We start from the raw sequence: 7,735 nt of genomic DNA on the forward strand, positions 1-7,735 counted from the left end.
CTCTTCATTCCTAACGCCCCCCCAAGATTATTTACAACATATTGTATTGTGAGTACTACTGTTGCAAAGGTTCCCCCTTTGTCCTTTGTCTCACCATTTTGTTTTATTTTCCTTTCCCTTCCCTAGTTCAGATCAACATATTTAAAATACCCAGGGTATCAAAATCAAATACAGTGACTACAGGGGATAAACCATAGGTGGGGAAAACACAAAAGGATAAAAAGAAATCACATAGTACATTAAGAACAACAACAACAAGCCGGGCGCTGGTGGCTCATGCCTGTAATCCTAGCTACTCAGGAGGCTGAGATCTGAGGATCGTGGTTCAAAGCCAGCCTTTGCAGGAAAGACCCTGAGACTCCTATCTCCAATAAACCACCAGAAAACCGGAAGTGGCGCTGTAGCTCAAGTGGTAGAGTGCTCACCTTGAGCTGAATAGCTGAGGGACAGCGCCCAGGCCCAGAGTTCAAGCCCCACGCCCGACAAAAAAAAAAAGAACAACAACAACAAAGAACATGTCTTGGAGTTCATTTCACTTGGAATCACCTTATACGATCATATGTACATAGCTATTGAGCTATTCTACTTATCTACTAATATTATCCTTGATGTACAAAATAATGCTCCCCTATTACCCAGTTATCCCACTTCTGGGCATATAACCAGGTGATCACAAACAAGGCCACAGTAAAGCTACTACTGTGTATCACAGTAATATTTACCAAAAACGACACACACACACACAAACACACACACACACACACACGCACACACACACACACACAAACACAGATATACACACATGAAAAAACATGCTTCCATCATAAAGAATGTGACCACCACATTTATAAGGAAATGGAAGATCTTGGAAAAATCATATTAAGTGAAGTACCCCAGACTTAAAGAAACATAGGTCACATGGTTTCCCTTATTTGTAATAATTAGTTTACATCAAGGATAATCTCATGTATTTTAATTTGACATTTTGTTCTATGTTGAGCGTGCAACATTATTGCTACATTGTTTGTTATTATTTCTGAAAATCGGCAGGTATACTTAAAGAATTACATTCATATTATCCATTATAGAAGGAAGAGCAACTAAAAGAGTAACCACTACTAGGAAGAACAACTCCTACTTACTTAGATATATTTGTATGTAAGGCCAATGTTGTCCCCTGTATCCTCATGTTGTACATTACAACTCTATACCTGGTCATAATGTATATCTAGTATCTTATGCATTGTGAACTAAATGCCCCAGAAGTTCCACTTTGCTTTACTTTTTTAAAAAAAAATCTGTCTTACTATTTGAGGATTGTGTGTGTGTGTGTGTGTGTGTGTGTGTGTGTGTGTGTGTGTGTGTGTGTGTATGTGTGTGTGTGTGTGTGTTTACAAAGATCAGAACATGACATTTTTCTTCATTTCGAATACATCTTTCAGGTCATTGTAAGTTGTGGCTAATGGGAGAAGTCTCTTGTTATTTTAAAGATGAAACAAAAAGATATTTGTGCATGTACCACAGTTGTTTATTAGTATATTTGAACACTGAACTTTGATTTATATCTTGGCTGTTGATGTGAATAATGTGAATAACAATGAACTACAGATATATTTTCGAGTTACCCAGAGAGAAATAATCACATGATTGGTGGTTCAGATGATATTTCAATTATGATTTCTTTAGAAAACTGCATACTACTTTCTACAAGGAGAATACTAACCTGTATTTTGACCAAGAGTGTAGAAAATTTCCTTTTCTTCACACTCTCACCAACATTATTACCTTTTACTTAAAAGGTAATAAAGGCCAAGTTTTTACTATCTTCAGTACCCCAGACTGTCTTAAGACTGAAATCAAACCTCCTAAATGCTTGGAATTACAAACCTTTACCACCACACCTGGTTCCTTTGATTTTTTTTGATAAGAGTTATAATAGTTATAAAGTAGTATCATAGTAATTTTGAATTACATTTCTCTAATGACTTCTGCTCACAAAGCATTAAGCCAGCACAGAAGTTGTATTAAACACAACTGGTAAACCCACTGGTGATATAGAGGGGTTTATGGAAAACATGTCTATTCAAACTTTTGTCCATTTTAAATCAAGTTTCTTGTTAATCTCATCTTTAATCTCTGTATACAAAAATAATTAATTCAAGGTAGTAAAAAAGAAAAAATTAAGCAACTCCTAACATTTTTCAATTTTCAATAACATGATATTGCTTAAATCATTTTCTGTTTATAATTGAGACTATATAACAATTTAGTTAGACTTGTTACATAGCTATATGTATTTTATTTATTTTACATTGATTGCTCTTTCCAAAGCCTGCATGTCTAATTTTGGTTTCTTTCAGTCTTAAGTAGTTCAGATTTCAATCTGAAGAATAAATGGAAGTAAGCAAACAAAAAAATACAGTTCTTCTCATCTGATAATGCCTCTACAAGAATGAGAAAGAGTTCACCATTCTAAGAACCCTTAATTCTTAAGATAAAATTTGTTATAATGCTAATGTTATTACCATTTCAGTGTTGGGAAAAATTGTAATTAAAGGAAGTAAGTGCATGGCCCAAGACACACAGTGTTGAAGGAGATGAGTCAAATTTTCCAGAAGTCTTTCAGCAATACACAAAAGGTAGATAAATTCTCTCCATTCTCTGATACTCTCAATTCAATATTCATATTATCCAAGGAATAATAGCATAGCAATTATTGCGAATGGTGATTGTTTTCTGTTACATTTTGTCTTCAACACAGACTGTGTTGGTGACATTGGGTTATCATGCACAGAGCTGAGCTTATAAATTATGGTCCAAAGGCATGCAAACTTTTTCTGTCCCATAGTTCCAGTATCGGTTTTAAAAAGTTCTAAATATTTTAAATATCATCACTTACTGTATTTTAAGAATTCAAGAATGAAAAAATTCACATATAATCAATCCAAAATGCTTTAAAACTAGGAGATGATAAAACAGGCCACTGTGAAGTAAATTTTCTTCTACTTTTAAAATTATTCTGAAAGCCATTTGCTGGTTTGTTACACCTGTAATCCTAACTACTTGGGATACCTACTCAGGAGACTGAGATCTGTGGAAGCCAATCAGGGCAAAATAAATTCATGAGATTATTTTTCAAAAATTTTAATGAACCAGCAAAGGGCCAGGAATGGAGATGTAGCTCATATAGTAGCTCACCAATCTAGAGAGAAAGATGTAGCGAGACTTTGAAGCCCTGATTTCAAACTCTGAGCATGCCAACATGCAGGAATGCACACACACTCACTTTTTCAAAATATCTTCATATCAGTATTTTGCATTAATTTCTTTGTTAACGATATTATATGGGTAAAATAGGCAAAATAAACTTCCATCTCAAAACATTTTTATACATTTTTGTTGTAAAAATACTGTACAGAGGGGTTATAGTTACATGATCAAAGTAATAAGTACATTTCCTATCAAGCATTGTTACCTCCTCCTTTGTTTTCCCCCCACCATTGCTTCCCTTCCACCTCCACAAGTACACTCCTCAGACCCACAAGCCCCACCCAATGTCCCCAGCCTAAATTATAAAGTTCGTTTTTCAAAATAATGTCTTGTGCATCTATTGTTATACAATGGGTCAAACTGTATTCCTATTTAAGCATGTTGTTTTTTCCATTTCCCTCCCCAAATTAGAGAAGTGTATATACAAGATGCAGATGCACCAACATCAAATAAATTGAAAACGGGGGTTATACTGTTGGGGAGGAAGATATAAAAAAATCACATCTTACATTATAAATATGTGAGAAACAACAGCAAAAAAGAAAAACCACTTCTGTCTCTATCTTGGGGGTCATTTAGCTTAACATCAACTTATCTATCATATACACATAGCTTTTTCAACTTTTCTGCTTATCCCAGACATATACTTGTTATTGCAAATAAGGGATACCATGGGACCTATGTTTCTTTGGACTTGGCTTACATCAGTTAATATAATTTTTTTCCAAGTCTTTCCATTTCCTAACAAATTGGGCAATGTCATTCTTTCTGACGGAGGCATAGAATTAATATATATACATATGTATATATGTATATATATGTAATATGTGTGTGTGTGTGTGTACACATATACACACAGAACATTTTCCTTTTTTGTTTTTTAGAGCAACTTAGTTTTCCAACTTCATCATTTTTTCAAATGTTTTTATTGTGATTAAGTGGTTACATAATTTCCCAAATTTCACAATATTGTGGCATAGTGATGCTTAGTTAAAGTCACAAACACATTCTAACTTTGATGGAGCAAATTGTCTATCATGGTCTACAACATTTATGAGTTCTTTGAGCTTTGAAATAGAGTTATTTCTTCCATATGTATACTTCTTTTGTTTTGAAATATGTACATTTCTTTTGTTTTGCAGAGCATCAGCTGTTCCCTCTTTCCCACTTGTTCCCTCCTTCCCTTCAGTGACATTGAGTTGCTTATTTCATTTTGGTCAATGTCCATTGCAGCTGATGGATCCAGCTGTTGTATGTTTTTCCCTGATTCCCTCTAGTTCTGTGTCATCTTCCTGGTTTCACTTCAGTGTGCACATTTGATCAGCAGAATGGGGTTATTTAGTAGTGATTCAATCAGATGAGTGGAAGTCCTTGGTTTCTTAAGTGTTGTTAATTTTGTCATATTACCTTATATTTTGGATTTAAAATCCACTTATCACGGAGACCATGTGCTGTTTGTCTCTTTGCTTTTGGCTTACCTCACTCAACATGATTTCTTGTAGGTTGATTGATTTCCCTGCTAATGCCATTATTTTGTCGTTTCTAATGACTGGAAAATATTCCGTTGTGTACAGTTACCACAGTTTTTGGATCCATTCATCTCTGGTGGGATATATGGGTTGTTTTCATATCCTAGCTACTGTGAACAGTGCTGTGATAAACATGGAGGTACATGTGTCCTTGAATATTGGTACCTGTTGTTCAGGATAGATGCCTAGAAGTGGTATGAGTGGGCCATAAGGAGCGTCAATATTTAGCTTTCTGAGGACTCACCAGACTGCTTTCCAAAGTGGTTGTGTAAGTGTACATTCACACACACACACACACACACACACACACACACACACACACACACACACAGAATGTTTTCTTGACCCATTCTTCTACTGAGGGGCATCGGGGTTGGTTCCATATCTTAGCTATGGCAAATAATGCTACAATAAGCATTGCTGTGGTGGTTGTTTTAGTATGGACTTGTTTGTGATCATTTGGATGAATGCCCAAAAGTGGGATTGCTGTGTAATAGGGGAGCTCTATGTGGAGTCTTTTGAGGAACCTCCAAACTGCTTTCCAAAGTGGATGAACAAGTGTACACTCACACCAAGAATGCAATAGGCTTCCCTTCTGGCCACATCCCTTCCAGCAACTGTTGTTTTAAAAATATGGAACGATTCACTAAGTTGCATGTCATCCTTGTGCAGGGACCATGCTAATCTTCTCTGTATGTTCCAATTTTAGTGTATGTGCAGCCAAATTGAGCACAGAACATTTTTTTATATGTAAAGTGTAATTGATTTCCTTTTTTTTTTTTTTTTTTTTTAATTTAATTTTATTTTATTTGAGAACATACTGTACAGAGGGGTTACAATTACATGGGCAGGATAATGCATACATTTCTTACCAAGCATTGCAGCCTCCTCCTTTGTTTACCCTTCACCTCCCTTCCCAGCCTCCCCCCTCCCTCCCACCCAATCATACCCCCCCTCCCCCCCCCCCGACATTGTAAAGCTGGTTTTGACATGACATTTTGTACTTCTCATTGTTGCAACAGGTCCACCTGAATCCTTAAACGACTTGTTTGTCCCCATCTCCTCCACATGTTATACTGACATCAAATATAGTGAAAGCGGGGGTTACACTGTGGGGGAGGGACATACAAAGCAACAAAGAGATAATCTTATAAATACGTTAGAAACACATGCATGAAAGAAACAAAAACATTAAAATACATATTTGAGGTTTCGTTTTCCTAACATCACATTATTTGACTTTTTCCGCTTGACTCATACCTATACTAGATATTGCAAATAAGGGAAACCATGGGACCTATGTTTCTTTGGGCCTGGCTTACTTCACTTAATATAATTTTTTCCAAGCCTTTCCATTTCCTAACAAATGGGGAAATGTCATTCTTTCTGATGGAGGCATAGAATTCCATTGTGTATATATACCACATCTTCTTGATCCATTCATCTACTGAGGGGCATCTGGGTTGGTTCCATGTCTTAGCTATGGTAAATAATGCTGCAATAAACATAGTTGTGCTGGTAGCTTTAGTGTGGCCTTGTTTGTGATCATTTGGGTAAATGCCCAAAAGTGGGATTGCTGGGTCATTGGGGAGCTCTATGTGGAGTCTTTTGAGGAACCTCCATACTGCTTTCCAAAGTGGTTGAACAAGTTTACATTCCCACCAACAATGAAGTAAGGTTCCTTTCTGTCCACATCCCCTCCAGCATCTGTTGTTGTTAGAGTTCTTGATTTTTGCTGTTCTAACTGGAGTGAGGTGATATCTCAATGTTGTTTTGATTTGCATTTCTTTTATGGCTAGGGATGTTGAACATTTCTTCATGTGTCTATTGGCCATCCTTCTTTCTTCTTCAGAGAAGCTTCTCTTTAAGTCTTTCGCCCACTTACTTATTGGGCAGTTGTTTCTTTGAGGATTTGTTGTTGGGTGGTTTAATTTTTTGAGTTCCAAGTATATTTTAGATATGAGACCCTTGTCCGTTGTATGGCTAGTAAAGATCTTCTCCCAGTCCGTGGGCTTTCTATTGATCTTGCTAGCTATGTCATTTGCCCTGCAGAAGCTCTGCAACCTTATACAATCCCATTTGTCCAGCCTTTCTTTGATTTGTTGTGTTTCCGGGTCTTTATTCAGAAAATTTCGGCCTGTGCCAAGGAGACCCAGGGTTTCTCCTATTCCATCCTGTAATGTTTTCAGAGTGTCTGCTTTGAGTTCAAGGTCTTTGATCCATTTGGAGTTGATTCTGGTGCAGGGTGATATATAAGGATCTAGCTTTAGTTTTCTGCATGTAGTTAACCAGTTTTGCCAGCACCATTTACTGAAGAGGCTGTCTGTCTTCCATTCTATTGTTTTAGCTCCCTTATCGAAGATTAGATGGCTATAGGTCTGTAGGTTCATTTCTGGGTTTTCAATTCTATTCCATTGGTCCTGAGGTCTGTTCTTATGCCAATACCAAGCTGTTTTGATTACTATGGCTTTATAGTAGAGTTTGAAATTTGGTACTGATATTCCTCCAGCAGTGTTCTTTCCGTTGAGGAGCGTTTTTGCTATTCGGGGTCTTTTATTGTTCCATATGAATTTTTGGATTGCCTCTTCTATTTCCTTGAAGAATGAGGGTGGAATTTTGATAGGTATTGCGTTGAATTTGTAGATAGCCTTGGGAAGTATTGCCATTTTCACGATGTTAATCTTTCCAATCCAGGAGCATGGGAGGTTTTGCCATTTTTTAAGTTCTGTGTTGATTTCCTTTTTCAAGATTTTAAAGTTTTCATCATATAGGTCCTTCACTTCTTTAGTTAAGTTAATTCCTAGGTATTTTATTTTTTGTGGGGCTATTACAAATGGAGTTGCTTTCCTAATTTCAGCCACACTTTTCTCATTGTTGGCATACAGAAAAGCCATTGATTTTTGGGGGTTAATTTTATAACCTGCTACTTTGCCAAA

At 36.5% G+C, this 7,735-nt stretch overlaps 1 non-coding gene across 1 annotated transcript; it reads right to left on the minus strand.

Moving 5' to 3' along the window:
- Positions 1 to 5,426: 5,426 nt before the first annotated feature.
- On the minus strand, positions 5,427 to 5,532 carry LOC122097309. The gene has a single exon (XR_006145525.1). It is a non-coding gene; the product is annotated as a U6 spliceosomal RNA (small nuclear RNA).
- Positions 5,533 to 7,735: the final 2,203 nt, after the last annotated feature.

This window comes from Dipodomys spectabilis, unplaced genomic scaffold, assembly GCF_019054845.1.
Source record: "Dipodomys spectabilis isolate Male_0828 unplaced genomic scaffold, ASM1905484v1 ptg000421l, whole genome shotgun sequence".
Classification (NCBI taxonomy): domain Eukaryota; kingdom Metazoa; phylum Chordata; class Mammalia; order Rodentia; family Heteromyidae; genus Dipodomys; species Dipodomys spectabilis.